The sequence below is a fragment of the Triticum dicoccoides genome, chromosome 2B, assembly GCF_002162155.2.
Source record: "Triticum dicoccoides isolate Atlit2015 ecotype Zavitan chromosome 2B, WEW_v2.0, whole genome shotgun sequence".
NCBI classification, from domain to species: domain Eukaryota; kingdom Viridiplantae; phylum Streptophyta; class Magnoliopsida; order Poales; family Poaceae; genus Triticum; species Triticum dicoccoides.
In genome coordinates this window covers 424463591-424483696 of record NC_041383.1, presented here as the reverse complement: position 1 = coordinate 424483696, position 20106 = coordinate 424463591, and the positions used below count along the sequence as shown (strand labels likewise).

Here is a 20106-nt window from a genome sequence, read left to right as displayed (position 1 = left end):
AGGGTTTAGCCTCTCTGATCTCGTGGTAGATCAACTCTTGTACTACCCATATCATCAATATTAATCAAGCAGGAGTAGGGTTTTACCTCCATGGAGAGGTCCCGAACCTGGGTAAAAACATCGTGTCCCTTGTCTCCTGTTACCATCCGCCTAGACGCACAGTCCGGGACCCCCTACCCGAGATCCGCCGGTTTTGACACAGACATTGGTGCTTTCACTGAGAGTTCCTCTCTGTCGTCACCCTTAGGCCCGATGGCTTCTTCGATCGTCAACCACGACGCGGTCTAGGGTGATACTTTTCTCCTGGGAAAGATCTTCGTATTCGGCGGCTTCGCACTGCGGGCCAATTCGCTTGGCCATATGGAGCAGATCGAAAGCTACGCCCCTGGCCATCAGGTCAGATTTGGAAGCCTAAACTACACGGCCAATATCCGCGGGGACTTGATCTTCGACGGATTCGAGCCACAGCCGAGCGCGCCGCACTATCACGATGAGCATGATCTAGCTCTGCCGCCGGACAGTGCACCGAGCGCCGCTCAGGTGTCCGCTCCGACCATTAGCTCGGAGCCGGCTGTGCCAGTCGGGGACGGTCGATTGGACGCCGCCCCAGGAGCCGCAATCTCTACGGCGGTAGAGCCGAATACCAGCCTAGTCCTTTGCAAGGCCCGTCACTCCAAGGTGCCGGACTCCGTTCCGGACTCTGAATCTTCCGCACCCCTTCCGATCGAACCCGATTGGGCTCCGATCATGGAGTTCACTGCCGCGGACGTCTTTCAGCACTCGCCCTTCGGTGATATCCTGAATTCACTAAAGTCTCTCTCTTTGTCAGGAGAGCCCTGGCTGAACTATGGTCAGCAGGGTTGGGATGTGGACGACGAAGAAATTCGAAACCCACCCACCACCCACTTTGTAGCCACTGTCGACGATCTAACCGACATGCTCGACTTCGACTCCGAAGACATCGACGGTATGGACGCCGATGAAGGAGACGACCAAGAACCAGCACCTATAGGGCACTGGAAGGCCACCTCGTCATACGACATATACATGGTGGACACCCCCAAAGCAGGGGATGGCGATGAAAAAGCGGAGGACGACCCCTCCAAGAAGCAACCCAAGCGCTCACGTCAGCGGCGCCGCTCTAAATCCCGCCAAAGCAAGAACGGTGAATCCGGCACCTGAGACAACAATACCCTGGACAGTGCCGAAGACAACCCCCTCCAGCAGGATTCAACGCAGGAGGACGAAGGAGCCAGCCCTCATGAGAGAGCTGCAAGCAGAGAGGTTGAGGATGACAATTATATGCCTCCCTCCGAAGATGAGGCAAGCCTCGACGACGACGAATTCGTCGTGCCAGAGGATCCCGTCGAATAAGAGCGTTTCAAATGCAGGCTTATGGCCACGGTGAGCAGCCTCAAGAGAAAACAGCAGCAGCTTAGAGCTGACCAAGACTTGCTAGCCGACATATGGACTGAAGTCCTGGCGGCCGAGGAATATAAACTCGAGCGCCCCTCCAAGAGTTACCCAAAGCGCAGGCTGCTACCCCAACTAGAGGAGGAAGCAACTAAACCTACATCACCAGCATACGATGCGCCCGATCGGCCACCCCGTGGCCGCGATAGAGAGGCCCTTCGGCCCTCAATCCAAGCCGCACCCCGGCGCCGTTCTAAGAATACCAGAGCACGGGGAAACGCAACAGACCTGCAAAACATATTGGAGGATAAGGCAAGGCAAACAAGATCGATCTACGGATCGCGTGGGCGCCCCACATCACGTGATGATAACCGTCACGCCGGATATGATAAATACGGCCAGGCCAAATACAACAGACAAAGCTCATCCGAGCTACGTCGCGATATAGCCCAGTACAGGGGCGCCGCACACCCACTATGCTTCACAAACGAAGTAATGGATCATCAAATCCCCGAGGGTTTTAAACCCGTAAACATTGAATCATACGATGGCACAACTGATCCCGCGGTATGGATCGAGGATTACCTCCTTCTTATCCACATGGCCCGTGGTGATGATCTACACGCCATCAAATACCTCCAGCTCAAGCTTAAAGGACCAGCTCGGCATTGGCTTAATAGCCTGCCAGCAGAGTCAATTAGTTGCTGGGAGGACCTGGAATCCACATTCCTTGACAACTTCCAGGGCACTTATGTGCGACCACCAGACGCCGATGACCTAAGCCACATAATCCAGCAGCCAGAGGAATCGTCTAGACAATTCTGTACACGGTTCCTAACCAAGAAAAATCAAATAGTCGACTGTCCGGACGCCGAGCCCCTTGCAGCCTTCAGGCACAACATCCGAGACGAATGGCTTGCCCGGCACCTAGGATAGGAAAAGCCGAAATCTATGGCATCCCTCACAACACTCATGACCCGCTTTTGTGCGGGAGAAGACAGTTGGCTAGCTCGCAGCAATAACATAACCAAGAGCCCTGGCAATTCGGATACCAAGGACAACAACGGCAGGTCACGTCGCAACAAGCACAAGCGCCGCATTAACGGCGACAATACTGAGGATACGGCAGTCAGTGCCGGATTCAGAGGCTGTAAACCCGGTCAGCGGAAGAAGCCGTTCAAAAGAAACCCTCCGGGCCTATCTAGTTTAGACCGGATACTCGATCGCTCGTGTCAGATACACGGCACCCCCGAACAACCAGCTAACCACACCAACAGGGATTGTTGGGTGTTCAAGCAGGCAGGCAAGTTAAGTGCCGAAACCAGAGACAAGGGGCTGCATAGCGATGACGAGGAGGAGCCCCGACCGCCGAACAACAGAGGACAGAAGGGCTTCCCCCCGCAAGTGCGGACGGTGAACATGATATACGCAACCCATATCCCCAAAAGGGAGCGGAAGCATGCTCTAAAGGACGTATATGCGTTGGAGCCAGTCGCCCCAAAGTTCAACCCATGGTCCTCCTGCCCGATCACTTTTGATCGAAGGGACCACCCCACTAGCATTCGTCATGGTGGATTCGCCGCATTGGTCCTAGACCCAATCATCGACGGATTTCACCTCACTAGAGTCCTCATGGACGGTGGCAGCAGCCTGAACCTGCTCTATCAGGATACAGTGCGAAAAATGGGTATAGATCCCTCAAGGATTAAACCCACAAATACAACCTTTAAAGGCGTCATACCAGGTGTAGAAGCCAGCTGTACAGGCTCGGTTACACTCGAAGTGGTCTTCGGATCCCCGGATAATTTCCGAAGCGAAGAGTTAATCTTTGACATAGTCCCATTCCGCAGCGGCTATCACACCCTGCTCGGACGAACTGCATTTGCAAAATTCAATGCGGTGGCGCACTACGCATATCTCAAGCTCAAGATGTCGGGCCCTCGCGGAGTCATCACAGTAAATGGAAACACCGAACGCTCTCTCTGAACGGAGGATCACACGGCAGCCCTGGCAGCGGAAGTACAGAGTAGCCTCTCAAGGCAATTCTCCAATCCGGGTGTTAAACATTCGGACAACGTCAAGCGAGCCCGAAGTAACCTACAACAAAACCGGCTGGCACATTCCGAGCAAGCATAGCAGTGCGGCCCCAACCCCAGCCCTTGCCAGATGGCGATATCGGTACCACGCGTACATAATTACGCTTTGGAAATACCATGGGCATAAGGGGAGGGGCACAACCACGGCACGCCCAGAATGCGGCTCAACCGCACTCAGGGGCTCCCTCTTCTGCTGTTCCTTTTTTATATACTTTCAGGACCCAACTATTTGGAAGGCCTGTCCGGCAATACACTCGCCGAACACACGATGCAACTGCCAGGGAGAGAACAAGCCACGTCAAATGTCCAGGTGGTCTCTATAACAAGCTAAATACCTGTTTTACTTAAAGTCCCGCAGCTTACCCCTAGAGGGGGGTATGTGAAATAATCCCATCTCTTGTTTATCGCACTATTTGTATCGTTCTGCTTTCATAGCAGCCCTTTTTTAATAAACAATACATAGCTCTTATCTATTATTGTATCCATCTATTTTTATACAAATATGTTTAGTCATGACATTATGCAACCATACACTTTGGTACGACCAATACACCAGGGGCTTAAACACCCCATAACATGGTGTGAGAAGACCGAACACTCTCACGAGTGCGGCACCCTGAACTGATAGCACTATATGCATCGGCTCCGAATCATGTCTTGGGTCAATAGTTGGGTTTGCCCGGCTCCCATGTTTTGGTACCTTACGTTCTGCAATGTTGGCTAAGGTAGCGCTGGGAGAACTACTGCGATTGTGTCCTAGTTGATCTGGGTTAACACCTCAGTAGAGAAAGCTAAAACTGACCGTCATGATAGTGCGACAGACCAGTCGCTGTTCGCGAGGTTTTTTGAGTCCTTAAAGACTTATGCCGCTTAGAGCGAGGAGCCAGACTTATCCGGCCTAGGCGTGGATAGCGCCCCGAACTCGGTCTTCCGAATACTAGGGGCATCGCCAAAATTTAAAATTATAGAATTCTATGGCTAAGTGAGAGTGATAAAGCATTATAAGTCTGATGGCCTGGTTCGTTGTGCTGAGCGCCTCCCTAGATGGACCCAAGAATGGGAACAAGAGCGCTCAGGTTTATCCCGAACACCCCAGCACTCGTGGCATGGGGGTAGAAGCCGTTGACTTGCATCTCTCATATTTGATAAACGGCCGCACAGAAGGTAATATTTTAAATTAACAAGCGTTGCTTAACGCATATGAACAAAGTTTTCAGCGTACAGGATAACAGATGCGAGTCTACTCAAAAATTACATCTTTGGAGCATTCGCCTGCTATAAGGCGGGCACCCTTCAGGACGCCCTTATAATACATCTCGGGCGTGCGATACTCCTTGCCCGGCGGTGGCGCGTCCATCAATTGCTTCTCAGCGTCCAGCTTGCCCCAGTGCACTTTAGCACGGGCAAGGGCCCGACGGGCACCTTCGATACAGATGGAGCGCTTGATGACCTCAATCCATGGACAAGCGTCCACCAGCCGCCGCACCAGACCGAAGTAACTTCCAGGCGTGGCTTCTCTAGGCCACAACCGAACTATGAGGCCCTTCATGGCCTGTTCGGCCACCTTGTGGAGTTCGACCAGCTGCTTCAGTTGGTCGCTTAGGGGCACCGGATGTCCGGCCTCAGCATATTGAGACCAGAACACCTTTTCCGTCGAGCTCCCCTCTTTGGCTCGGTAGAATGCGGCAGCATCAGGCACACTACGGGGCAGATCGGCGAATGCTCCTGGAGAGCTCCGGATTCGGGTAAGTAACAGATAATTTACTTTTATATTCTTGCTTTGCATAAAGAATGCCTTACCCGCCGCTATCTTCTTCATCGCCTTGATCTCCTGGAGGGTCTTCTGGGCTTCGGCCTTAGCGGTCTTGGCACTCTCAAGAGCCAAGGCGAGCTCGGACTCTCGAGTCTTCGAGTCACGCTCCAAACTCTCGTGTTTCTCCACGAGAGCCTAGAGCTCTTGCCGCACCTCCGCCACCCGCGCCTCCTGCTTCTCTCGCTCGGTGCGCTCCAAGGCCGCACTGTTTTCGGCCTTGGACACCGCTTCCTTCAGGGTCGCCACCTCGGTCATGGCCTCTGCAACATTTACGTTGGTCCTGTCTTTATTTGCAACCAAGTATTCCTATATACATTTACATGCGGTATTACATACCCTCCTTGTCCTCGAGCTGCTTCTTGGCACGGCCGAGCTCGCTCTCGGACCGCTCGAGACTCTCCTTCAATGCATTGACCTCCGCAGTCAGTGTGGCAGAGGTCAGGAGCGCAGCCTGCATTCCCATATCGACATATTTATGTTAGACTCCTGCGTATAACTTTTTAGATCCTCAGCTCGGCTTTTCTTTCTGAACGCCAAACTGAGCATCGGGGGCTACTATCTATGCGGTAACATTTTTATATGTTTTGAATACATATCTCAAAGCCCATAAACAGGCTTGTACAGGCTTCTGTCAGCCCGCTCTTGGCGGGCTGAACCTTCTAAATCACCGCACTCATAACAGTGCGGTGCTCCTCGTCGATGGAGGCGCCGTTAAACACCTCCAGCAAATTGTCCGGCGCCTCCGGATGGACGGAGGTCGCCGGCGTCGTAGGCTTGCCCTTCTTACGAAGGCGCCGCCTACCGGTTTCCGGAACCGTTGATGGTTCCGGAGCAGTGTCCTGCCCAGGGCCAGACTCAGATCCCTCTGGGGCTTTATCCCCTTTGGGCCTGGAGTCCGGGAGGTCGCCTTGCGGCGCCTCCAGGACCACCTCCTCCTGGTTCAGTCCCTCTTGGGACTCCACCTCGGCATCGTCCGTAGGAAGAGGAGAGGAGGCCGTCGCGAGTGAAGCGCTATTCACGTCCGACAAATCCAGGGAGCCACTCGTCGAGTCGCCGAGCTGAGCCTTGGGCGGACTGCATAATTGAATCCGGCGTCAGAAGGTACCGTATAATAGAGGAGCGCCATAAATTATTCGGGTGTCAAGACACTTACGGTTTTGCCAGGGGCTTGACCCTGGATGGCCGTTCCTCCCCGCCGTCTTCGGCATTGGAGGCGTAGTATGGCAGAAGGGTCCTCCCCTTCTTGGGCCCTCCGACCCCCCCAGTTGGGGCGGCCTTCCTTTTCTTCCCTCCCCCCGCTGGAGGGGGAGAGGCTTCTTCTTCTTCCTCCTCCTCGTCTTCAGAGGCAGAGGGCGCTTCGGGGTTTTCGGGTGATGAATCCGACACCACCAGGTGCCGGGAACTCTTTCGAGTTCCCGTAGCCTTCTTTTTGGCCTTCTTCTCCGGCACCACGTGAGGTGCTGGAACCAGCAGCTTCATTAGGCGAGCGTCCACTGGGTCTTCGGGCAAAGGAGTCGGACAGTCGATCTGTCCAGCCTTTTTCTGCCAATCCTGATTAAAGGGATGGGGGTTTAGATCCTGCATAGAATCAAATCTATGGAAAATAAATACCCCATAATGGAAAAATTAAACTCACCGCGCTGGCTTGGCGCTTGGCGCAGAATCCGCGATCCTCGGTGACGGGAGGGGAAACCTTGGAGCTCTTGAATAGCACCTTCCAGGCATCCTCGTGCTTTGTGTCAAAGAGCCGGGACAGAGTCTGGTGCTGGGCCGGCTAGAACTCCCACAAGTTGAAAACCCATCGTTCACACAGGAGAATCCGGCGAAAGAGCATGACATGTACTACGGTGACAAGTTTTACCTTCCTGGCAATCAGGTCCTTGATGCAAGTTTGAAGTCCGGTCACTTCTGCCGAGTTACCCCACAACAGGCCCGTCTCCTTCCAAGATGTGAGCCATGTGGGGATGCCGGATCGGAATTCAGGGGCCGTTGCCCATTTAGGGTCATGCGTCTCGGTGATATAGAACAACCCCGATTGCCACCCTTTGATGGTCTCTACGAAGGCGCCCTCGAGCCATGTAACATTGGCTATCTTGCCCACCATGGCGCTTCCGCACTCCGCTTGGCGGCCGCCCACTACCTTCGGCTTGACGTTGAAGATCTTCAGCCATAGGCCAAAGTGAGGCTGGATGCGGAGGAAGGCCTCGCACACGACGATGAATGCCGAGATGTTGAGGATGAAGTTTGGGGCCAGATCGTGGAAGTCCAGGCCGTAGTAGAACATGAGCCCTCGGACGAACTAGTGAAGAGGAAAGCCCAGTATGCGGAGGAAATGGGGGAGAAATACAACCCTCTCATGGGGCCAAGGGGTGGGAATGAGTTGCCCCTCATCTGGAAGCCGGTGCGCGATGTCGTCAGACAAGTATCCGGCCTTCCTCGGCTTTTTGATTTGTCCCTCCGTGACGGAGGAAGCCATCCATCTACCTCCCCCTCCGCACATGATTGGAGTAGGTTGAGGTGGGAAGTGCGGGCTTGGGTGTTGGAGCTCGAGTGCGCAGGGACGGATAAGCAAAGGAGGAAGAAGGCGTAAATGGAAAGGGTAGATTCTTATCCCCTTATATGGGCGGCCGAAACTATGAGCCCCCACCGGCCTAATAAAACTCGCTTATCTCCCAAGCGCCGCGGTTAATGGCGCGGTTGGGTTACCCACGCCCGTATTGATGAGAATCCCGGAATAAGGGGACACAATCTCTGCTTTGACAAGACGTGCCAAGGAAACCGCCTCGCTAAACACGCTGAGGTGGAACAATAAAATGAACAAAGGCTTGGCCGTGGCATGATGTCACGCTGCGGAATACGTCAGCAGATTAGATTGGTACAGATATTATTCTCTCTACGGTGGTATGTGGAACTTATTTTGCAGAGCCGGACACTATCCTTGTGTTCAACATCTTCTATGAAGTATTCGGAGGAGGAACCCGCCTTGCAATGCCGAAGACAATTTGTGCGCCGGACTCATCGTCATTGAAGCCTGGTTCAGGGGCTACTGAGGGAGTCCTAGATTAGGGGGTGTCCGGATGGCCGGACTATGACCTTTGGCCGGACTCCCGGACTATGAAGATACAAGATTGAAGACTCCGTCCCGTGTCCGGATAGGACTTTCCTTGACGTGGAAGGCAAGCTTGGCGATACGATATGAAGATCTCCTCCCATTGTAACCGACTCTGTGTAACCCTAGCCCTTTCCGGTGTCTATATAAACCGGAAAGTTTTAGTCTGTAGGACGAACAACAATCATACCATAGGCTAGCTTCTAGGGTTTAGCCTCTCTGATCTCGTGGTAGATCAACTCTTGTACTACCCATATCATCAATATTAATCAAGCAGGAGTAGGGTTTTACCTCAATGGAGAGGGCCCAAACCTGGGTAAAAACATGGTGTCCCTTGTCTCCTGTTACCGTCCGCCTAGACGCACAGTTCGGGACCCCCTACCCAAGATCCGCCGGTTTTGACACCGACACCTACAATTTCAGTGCTTGCAGAGAAAACCTTACTGAAAACCGCTTATCATTTCCTTCTGCTCCTCATTGGGTTCGACACTCTTACTTATCAAAAGGACTACGATATATCCCCTACACTTGTGGGTCATCAGACACATCCCCTAAACCAACAGTAACAATATCCTTTTCGCAGTCTATCTTAGCATTAACAGTATTCAAGAAGGGTCTACCAAATATAATGGGACAAAAGTCATCTTGTGGGGAACCAAGAACAAGAAAATCATTAGGATATTTCATTTTCCCACACAAGACTTCAACATCTCTAACAATCCCAATTGGTGAAATAGTATCTCTATTGGCAAGCTTAATAGTAACATCAATACCTTCTTTTTCAGTGGGTGCAATATCATGCATAATTTCTTTGTATAAGGAATGAGGTATTGCACTCGCACTAGCACTCATATCACATAAGCATGATTACAATGATCTCCTATTTTAACAGAAACAACAGGCATGCCGAGAACTGGTCTATGTTTACTTTTAGTATCGGGTCTAGCAATTCTAACAGCTTCATCACAGAAGTAAATAACATGCCCATCAATATTATCGACCATGAGATCTTTAACCATAGCAATACTAGGTTCAACTTTAATTTTCATAGGGGGTGTAGGTGTTCTAGCATTACTCTTATGAACCACAGTCGAAGCTTTAGCATGATCCTCTATTCTAAAAGGTGGTTTCTCAATATAAGCGGTAGGAACAATAGGATCAACATTATAAGTGATAGTATTTTCTTCAACTTTAATAGGTTCTACTACTTTTACTTCAATGGGAGGATGATATTTAAACCACTTCTCCTTAGGGAGATCAACATGAGTAGCAAATGATTCACAGAAAGAAGCTACTATCTCGGAGTCAAGTCCATATTTAGTGCTAAATTCACGGAAAGCATCGGCATCCATAAAAGATTTAACACGATCAAACTTAGGTGTTATACCTGACTCCTTACCTTAGTCTAGCTGCCAATCATCAGAGTTGCATTTAATCCTTTCCAATAAATCCCATCTGAATTCAATAGTCTTCATCATAAAAGAACCAGTACAAGAAGTATCGAGCATGGAGCGATTATTGAGAGAAAGCCAAGCATAAATTTTTTGAATAATAATTTCTCTTGAAAGCTCATGATTGGGGCATGAATATAAAATTGACTTAAGCCTCCCTCATGCTTGAGCGATACTTTCTCCTTCGCGAGGCCAAAAATTATATATATAATTATGATCATGATGAACCAGATGCATAGGATAAAACTTCTGATGAAATTCCAATTTCAAACAGTAGTAGTTCCACGATACAATATCATCACATAGCCTAAACCATGTAAATGCCTTTCCCTTCAAAGATAAAGGGAAGACCTACTTCTTGATAACAACCTCGGGCATACCTCCAAGCTTAAATAATCCACAAACTTCATCCACATAGATTAGGTGTATATCAGGATGTAATGTTCCATCTCCTGTAAAAGGTTTAGCTAGCGGTTTCTCTATCATACCCGAAGGAATTTCAAAGTAAAAAGTTTTAGTAGGTTTAGTAGGTTGAGGAGCAACTCTTTGCTCTTCTGATCGGGGTGAAGATATCCCGAACAAGCCCCTCAAAGGATTATTTTCCATAGTAACAAGTGATAGTAAATTTTAGCACACAATATAAATTTTTCCTTACCAAATTCAACCTACCAAAGGCGCTTCACTCCTCGGCAACGGCGCCAGAAAAGAGTCTTGATGACCCACAAGTATAGGAGATCTATTGTAGTCCTTTCGATAAGTAAGAGTGTCGAACCCAACGAGGAGCAGAAGGAAATGACAAGCGGTTTTCAGCAAGGTATTCTCTGCAAGCACTAAAATTATCGGTAACAGATAGTTTTGTGATAAGGTAATTTGTAACGGTAACAAGTAACAAAGAAACAAAGGTGCAGCAAGGTGGCCCAATCCTATTTATATCAAAGGACAAGCCTGGACAAACTCTTATATAAAGCAAAGCACCCCTGAGGACACATGGGAATTATCGTCAAGCTAGTTTTCATCATGCTCATATGATTCGCGTTCGGTACTTTGATAATTTGATATGTGGGTGGACCGGTGCTTGGGAACTGCCCTTCCTTGGAAAAGCATCCCATTTATGATTAACCCCTCTCGCAAGCATCCGCAACTACGAAAGAAGAATTAAGGTAAACCTAACCAAAGCATGAAACATGTGCATCCAAATCAGCCCCTTATGAAGCAACGCATAAACTAGGGTTTAAGCTTCTGTCACTCTAGCAACCCATCATCTACTTATTACTTCCCAATTCCTTCCCCTAGGCCCAAACAATGGTGAAGTCTCATGTAGTCAATGTTCACATAACACCACTAGAGGAGAGACAACATACATCTCATCAAAATATCGAACGAATACCAAATTCACATGACTACTTATAACAAGACTTCTCCCATGTCCTCAGGAACAAACGTAACTACTCACAAATCATATTCATGTTCATAATCAGAGGGGTATTAATATGCATAAAGGATCTGAACATATGATCTTCCACCGAATAAACCGACTAGCATCAACTACAAGGAGTAATCAACACTACTAGTAACCCACAGGTACCAATCTGAGGTTTTGAGACAAAGATCGGATACAAGAGATGAACTAGGGTTTGAGAGGAGATGGTGCTGGTGAAGATGTTGATGTAGATTGACCCCCTCTCGATGAGAGGATCGATGGTGATGACGATGGTGATGATTTCCCCCTCCCGGAGGGATGTTTCTCCGGTAGAACAGCTCCGCCGGAGCCCTAGATTGGTTCCGCCAAGGTTCCGCCTCGAGACGGCGGTGCTTCGTCCAGAAAGCTTCCTTATGATTTTTCTAGGGAAAGAGACACCATAAAGCAGAAGATGGGCATCGGGGGGCTGCCAAGTGGCCCACGAGGCAGGGGGCGCGCCCAGGGGGTAGGGTGCATCCTCCACCCTCGTGGACTGTGGGTGGCCCCCCTATGGTGCTTTCTTCGCCCAATATTTTTAATATATTCCAAAACTGACTTTCGTGGAGTTTCATGACTTTTGGAGTTGTGCAGAATAGGTCTCTAATATTTGCTCCTTTTCCAGCCTAGAATTCCAGCTGTCGGCATTCTCCCTCTTTGTGTAAACCTTGTAAAATAAGAGAGAAAAGGCATAAGTATTATGACATAATGTGTAGTAACATCCCGTAATGCAATAAATATCGATATAAAAGCATGATGCAAAATGGACGTATCAGGGCCTGGCTGTGCCACGTGTCGACATATCATAGGCGCCTTCGGTCCAATGAGTGGATGACATCTGTCCCAACGGTGAGCCGACATGTGGTTCCTCTGGCCAATGAGAAATTTACACGTGGAAAATCCCCATTGGCCGTGGCTGTTCATGGATTATCGGATCCAAAACTGGACCCGATAGCTTAACGGCGACCCGTTACGGTGGATGCCACGTGTCGGTCACCCTTGATGGACGCACTTCCATGATGCGATTTATCGTCATGGAAGTGGACACTTCCGTGATGATAATTTTGGTAATGTCATGGAACACTTATTCGACAGCACAGGTAGGACTATCTTGATTATGTCATAAAATCGTCATGGATGTACATGCATGACAAAAAACGCGACCTACTGTGACAAACACGTATCATCACGAAAGTGTATTTTTTTGTAGTGACCATTCATTACATACAACAAGTCATCAACATACAACGGCAACGAGGATACATGTTGGATTATAGATTATTTCCAACAAAACATTCTAGTAAATACTAAAGTTTTCATCACACAACAAATAACAGGGAATGAAATGGACTTTATCTCAACCAACCCTTGGCGTTGGAAACGCTTGATTTGAACCATAGGTAAGCCTCTAGGAAGGGCCAGCTATTGTCAATATCGAGACCAATGTAGGACTGATCATCCAGGCTGAAGCGGCCTATAGCAGGATCAGGGTAGGTAACCAACGTAATGTCCGAGGTATAGATACAGTTGATTCTCATTAATGGTAGTAACGTTGTGTCAACAGCAGCTGGATCGCCTTTCACCATCATTGGATAGTTTTGTCCAAGGAAGAGCGAGTTTTCTCAAAGACTATCAATACGGAACCAGGGAGAAGGTGTTGGCGCTAGCACACTAGCATCCATCCCAAATACCCTGCAGCGGGTGTTGGAATAGGTCCGGAGAGTGTGATCATGGGAGACAACACCTGCTTCCTTAGTAGTAACATCAGCAGTGCGATGTATACAGACAAGAAGAGGTGATCCATCGAAACAAGTTGCCAGGTGCCACTGAGTATAAAGGCCCTGATCGTCCTCATGCTCGTGATCATCACCATCGTCATCTCCCCCTTGGTTATAAAAATTTTCAAGTATAGATGGTGGAATGTTCACATGACCTTGGAAACACAAGAAGGTTAATTAGTAAAGGGAAACTTGTTAACCCGCATGCATGTGGATGAAAGAATTATAATTACGGTGGAAGACAAACTACCGAAACCGTAAGGATTCCATGCAAAAACAGTGCCACGAGTGGTGGCAGCAAAGACCCTCGTATTCAATTGCATCACAGTACTCATTCGTGTACATAAAATGATTTTTGAGCAATATCCATGGAGGAGCCATGGAAGTAACAATGGCAACAAGCTTGTCGAAGATAGCAACAACTTCATAGTTTGTGTAATCCCAAGAGCGGTTGGGAACTCGACAAATTGCTATCTTCCGTAGACAACAGTCACCATGATCGTATTTGAACATACGTAGATCATCTGTGTGCTCAACCTCAGGGCACTTTGAGATTTTTGGAAGTGGAATCCGCTGACGAGTGTACACATTCACAAGTTCCCACCCGCAGTTGTACCCAATATAAACAACTCAATCTCCATTTGCGCTTGCCCAGGCCTTACCCTTAAGCGATGGCATCTTAACATCACATGTATCATTATCAAGCGGCATCAACTTGCACAAGGCGAGGCATCCGTCGTCCGCGCGCCAGCGAATAGGGTCAAGGCGAAGAAGATAGGGAAGATCAAACCGCTCCTGGACCCAGATACGTCCATTTTGCATCATGTTTTCCTACTGTTATTTATGTTGTTTTATTGTATAATAATGCTTTTTGGAGTAATTCTAATGACTTTTCTCTCATAATATGCAAGGTATGCACAAAGGGGGAGAATTCCGGCAGCTGGAAATCTGGACCTGAAAAGGCTACGTTAAGCTACCAATTCTGCAGAACTCCAAATGAGCTGAAACTTCCCGGGGATCTTTTATGGAACATTTAAGAATTATTGGAGCAAATAAGTACCATAGGGGGGCCACCAGGTGGGCACAACCCACCTGGGCGCTCCAGGAGGCCTAGGCGTGCCCTGCTGTGTGTTGCCCTCCTCGGCCCACCTCTGGTGCCCATCCTCTAGTATATAAGTCATTTTGACATAGAAAAATTAAGGGTAGGAATTTCGGGATGAAGCGCCGCCACCTCGAGGTGGAACTTGGGCAAGAGCACTTTTACCCTCCGGCGGAATTCCCTCCCGGAGGGGGAAATCATCATCATCATCATCACCAACAACTTTCCCATCTTGGGGAGGGCTATCTTCATCAACATCTTCACATCACCAACTCCTCTCAAACCCTAGTTCATCTCTTGTGTTCAATCTTTGTACCAAAACTATAGATTTGTGCTTGTGGGTGACTAGTAGTGTTGATTACATCTTGTAGTTGATTACTATATGGTTTATTTGGTGGAAGATTATATGTTCAGATCCATTATGCTATTTAATACCCCTCTGATCTTGAGCATGTTTATCATTTGTGAGTAGTTACTTTCGTTCTTGAGGTCACGGGAGAAATCATGTTGCAAGTAATCATGTGAACTTGATATGTGTTTGATATTTTGATGATATGTATGTTGTCATTCTCTTAGTGGTGTCATGTGAACGTCGACTACATGACACATCACCATATTTGGGCCTACGGGAATGCATTGTGGAGTAGTTACTAGATGGTGGGTTGCGAGAGTAACAGAAGCTTAAACCCCAGTTTATGCGCTATTTCGTAAGGGACCGATTGGATCCAAAAGTTTAATGCTATGGTTAGAATTTATTCTTAATACTTTTCTCGTAGTTGCGGATGCTTGCGAGAGGGTTAACCATAGGTAGGAGGTTTTTTCAAGTAAGAACAACACCTAAGCACCGGTCCACCCACATATCAAATTATCATAGTACCGAACATGAATTAAGCCAACATGATGAAAGTGACTAGATGAAATTCCCGTGTACCCTCAAGAACACTTTGCTTATCATAAGAGACCGTTTTGGCTTGTCCTTTTCCTCAAAAGGATTGGGCTACCTTTTTGCGCTTTTGTTATTACTATGGTTACTTGCTCATTACAAATTATCTTGCTATCAAATTACTCTGCTACTTACAATTTTAGCACTTGCAGACATTACCTTGCTGAAAACCACTTGTCATTTCCTTCTGCTCCTCGTTGGGTTCGACACTCTTACTTATCGAAAAGGCTACAATTGACCCCATATACTTATCGGTCATCAAGGACATTTTCAGGCGCCATTTCTGGGGAGTGAAGCGCTCTTGGTAAGTGGAAATTGGTAAGGAAACATTATTACTACGTGCTGAAGTTTATCTCACTTGCTACTATGGAAAACAATCCTTTGTGGGGTTTGTTCGGGGTATCTTCACCTCGATCGGAACCACAATTAGTTGCCCCTCAATCTAATGCACCTACTGAAAATATTGAATATGAAATTCCTTCGGGTATGTTAGAACAACTGCTAGCTAATCCTTATGCAGGAGATGGAACCAAACATCCTGATATGCACTTGATATATGTGGATGAAATTTGTGGATTGTTTAAGCTTGCATGTTTGCCCGGAGATGAAGCTAAGAAGAAGGTTTTCCCTTTATCTTTGGAGGGAAAAGCATTGACATGGTACAGGCTATGCGATGATATTGGATCTTGGAACTGGAATCGGTTGAAATTGGGATTTCATCAAAAAAAATATCCTATGCATCTAGTTCATCGTGATCGGAATTATATATATAATTTTTGGCCTCGTGAAGGAGAAAGTATCGCTCTAGCTTGGAGAAGGCTTAAGTCAATGTTATATTCATGCCCCAATCATGAGCTTTCAAGAGAAATTATCATTCAGAATTTTTATACTCGGCTTTCTCGTAATGATCAAACCATGCTCGATACTTCCTGTACTGGTTCTTTTATGAAGAAGAATATTGAATTCCGGTGGGATATTTTAGAAATAATTAAATGCAACTCTGAAGATTGGGAACTCGACGAAGGTAAAGAGTCAGGTATTGAACCTAAATTTGATTGTGTTAAATCTATTATGAATACCAATGCTTTTCAAAACTTTAGCACTAAATATGGACTTGACTCTAAGATAGTAGCTTCCTTCTGTGAATCTTTTGTTACTCATGTAGATCTCCCTAAAGAGAAGTGGTTTAAATATCACCCACCAATTAAAGAATAAGTTAAAGAACCGGTAAAAGCTAAAGAAGAAACTATCATTACAATGTTGATCCAGTTGTTCCCACTGCTTATATTGAAAAACCTCCTTTCCCTGTTAGGATGAAGGAACATGCTAAAGCTTCAACTGTGGTTAACAAAAGTTATGTTACAACACCCAAACCATCTGAACAAATCAGAGTTGAACCTAGTGTTGCTATGATTAAAGTTCTCTTAGTCGATAATATTGACGGGCATGTTATTTACTTCTGTGATGAAGCTTCTAGAATTGCCAAACCTGGAGGAAAAGATAAACATAGACCAGTTGTTGGCATGCCTGTTGTCTCAGTTATGATAGGAGATCACTGTTATCATGGGTTATGTGACCTACGTACTAGTGTGAGTGCTATTACTTTCTCCTTATATCAAGAAATTAAAGATGAAATAGAACCTACTGAAATAGAAGGCATAGATGTCACTATTAAACTTGCTAATAGAGATATTATATCACTAATTGGGATTCTTAGAGATGTTGAAGTCTTGTGTGGAAAAATAAAACACCCTACTGATTTTCTTGTTCTTAGCTCCCCACAAGATGACTTTTGTCCCATCATTTTTGGTAGACCTTACTTGAAGACCGTCAATGCCAAAATAGATTGTGAGAAACAAACTGTCGGTGTTAGCTTTGGTGATGAATCTCATGAATTTAATTTTTCCAAGTTTAGTAGACAACCTCATAAGAAAGATTTGCCTTGTAAGGATGAAATTATTGGTCTTGCTTCTATTGTTGTACCTCCTACTAATCCTTTGGAACAATATTTGCTAGACCATGAAAATGATTTGCATATGCATGAAAGAAATGAAATATTTTGAACAACAACCTCTGCTTAAACACAATTTGCCTCTTGAAACTCTAGGAGGTCCTCCTCCACCTAAAGGTGATCCTGTGTTTGAATTAAAACAATTGTCAGACACTTTTAAATATGCTTATCTTGATGAGAAAAAGATATATCCTGTTATTATTAGTGCTAACCTTTCAGAACACGAAGAACAAAGATTATTGAAAGTTCTAAGGAAGCACAGAGTTGCTATTGGATATACTCTTGATGATCTAAAGGGCATTAGTCCCACTCTGTGTCAGTACAAGATTCATATGGAACCTGATGCTAAACCCATTGTTGATCACCAACGTCGGTTAAATCCGAAGATGAAAGAAGTGGTAAGAACGGAAATATTGAAACTTCTGGAAGCAGGTATAATCTATCATATAGATGATAGTAGATGTGTAAGTCATGTTCATTGTGTCCCTAAGAAGGGAGGTATTATTGTTGTTCCTAATGATAAGAATGAGCTCATTCCACAAAGAATTATCACAGGCTATAGAATGGTAATTGATTATAGAAAATTAAACAAAGCAACTAGAAAAGATCATCACCCTCTGCCTTTTATTGATCAAATGTTAGAAAGATTATCTAAGCACACACATTTTTTGCTTCCTTGATGGATACTCTGGTTTTTCACAAATACCTGTTTTACAACTTGATCAAGAAAATACCACTTTTACTTGTCCTTTTGGAACCTTTGCTTATAGACGTATACCTTTTGGTCTATGTAATGCACCTACTACCTTTCAAAGATGTATGACTGCTATATTCTCTGGTTTTTGTGAAAAGATTGTTGAGGTTTTCATGGATGACTTTTCTGTTTATAGGAAGTCTTCTGATGATTGTTTAAGCAATCTTGATCAAGTTTTGCAGAGATGTGAACAAAAAAATCTTGTTTTGAATTGGGAGAAGTGCCACTTTATGGTTAACGAAGGTATTGTTTTGGGCCATAAAATTTCTGAGAGAGGCATTGAGGTGGACAAAGCCAAGGTTGATGCAATTAGAAATGCCATGTCCTAAAGATATCAAAGGTATTCCTAGTTTCCTTGGTCATGTTGGTTTCTATAGGAGGTTTATCAAATACTTTTCTAAAATTTCTAGGCCTCTTACGAATCTTTTGCAAAAGGATATTCCCTTTGTGTTTGATGATGATTGTTTGGAAGCCTTTGAAACACTAAAGAAAGCCTTAATTACTGCACCTATTGTTCACCACCTAACTGGAACTTGCCTTTTCAGATTATGTGTGATGCTAGTGATTATGTTGTTGGTGTTGTTCTAGGACAAAGAGTTGATAAGAAACTGAATGTTATTCATTATGCTAGTAAAACTCTAGACAGTTCTCAATGAAACTATGCTACTACTGAAAAATAATTCTTAGTAGTGGTGTTTGCTTGTGATAAATTCAGATCTTACGTTGTTGATTCTAAAGTAACAGTTTACACCGATCATGCTGCTATAAAATATCTTATGGAAAAGAAAGATGCTAAACCTAGACTCATTAGGTGGGTTCTTCTTCTACAAGAATTTGATTTGCATATTACTGATAGGAAAGGAGCGGAGAACCCCATAGCTGATAACTTGTCTAGGCTTGAAAATATTCTTGATGACCCACAACCTATTAATGATAGTTTTCCTGATGAACACCTAGCTGCCATAGATGTTTCTCATAGTAGTGTACCTGAGCATGAACAGGAACAAATCCTACGGAAATGTCACTCTGAAGCTTATGGAGGACACTATGCGGAAGACAGAACCGCTCATAAGGTATTGCAATCTGGTTTTTATTGGCCTACTCTCTTCAAAGATGCCCATAAGTTTGTCTCATCTTGTGGTGAATGTCAAAGAATAGGTAATATCGGTAAGCGCAAGAAATGCCTATGAATTATTCACTTGCTACTGAACCATTTGATGTTTGGGGATTTGATTTCATGGGAACTTTTCCTTCCTCTATTGGGTATACACATATTTTGGTTGTTGTTGATTATGTTACTAAGTGGGCAGAAGCTATTCCAACCAGTAGTGCTGATCACAACACCTCTATTAAAATGCTTAAGGAAGTTATTTTCCCAAGGTTTGGAGTCCCTAGATATTTAATGACTGGTGGTGGTTCACACTTTATTCATGGTGCTTTCTGTAAAATGCTTGCTAAGTATGATGTTAACCATAGAATTGCATCACCTTATCATCCTCAGTCTAGTGGTCAAGTTGAACTTAGCAATAGAGAAATAAAACTAGTCTTACAAAAGACTGTCAATAGGTCTAGGAAGAATTGGTCTAAGAAATTAGATGATGCACTTTGGGCTTATAGAACAGTGCATGAAAATCCTATGGGTATATCTCCATATAAAATGGTTTTTGGAAAAGCTTGTCATTTGCCTCTTGAGTTAGAACATAAAGCATATTGGGCAATTAAAGAACTCAATTATGATTTCAAACTTGTTGGTGAAAAGAGGTTATTTGATATTAGCTCATTATAGAATGGAGAACCCAGGCTTATGAAAATGCAAAGTTATTCAAAGAAAAAGTTAAAAGATGTCATGACAAAAGAATGCAAAAGCGTGAGTTCAAAGTTGGAGAATATGTTCTTTTGTACAACTCTCTTTTCAGATTCTTTGCAGGAAAACTCCTCCCCAAATGGGAAGGTCCCTATGTCATCGAGGAGGTCTATCGATCTGGAGCTATCAAAATAAATAATGCCGAAGGTACTAACCCGAACGTTGTCAATGGGCAACGAATAAAACACTATATCTCAGGTATGCCCATTAATATTGAAACCAATATTATCCAAACTTTGACACCAGAACAGCACATAAAGGAAACCTTCTGAAACACTCCAGAACAATGAGAAAATGGTGGTACGTGATACAGTAAGTA

The 20106-nt window shown here is 45.7% G+C and overlaps 1 pseudogene; it reads left to right on the top strand.

The window, feature by feature from the left end:
• LOC119367791 overlaps positions 1-20106 on the top strand; it is a 143523-nt pseudogene that overhangs the window by 8277 nt on the left and 115140 nt on the right.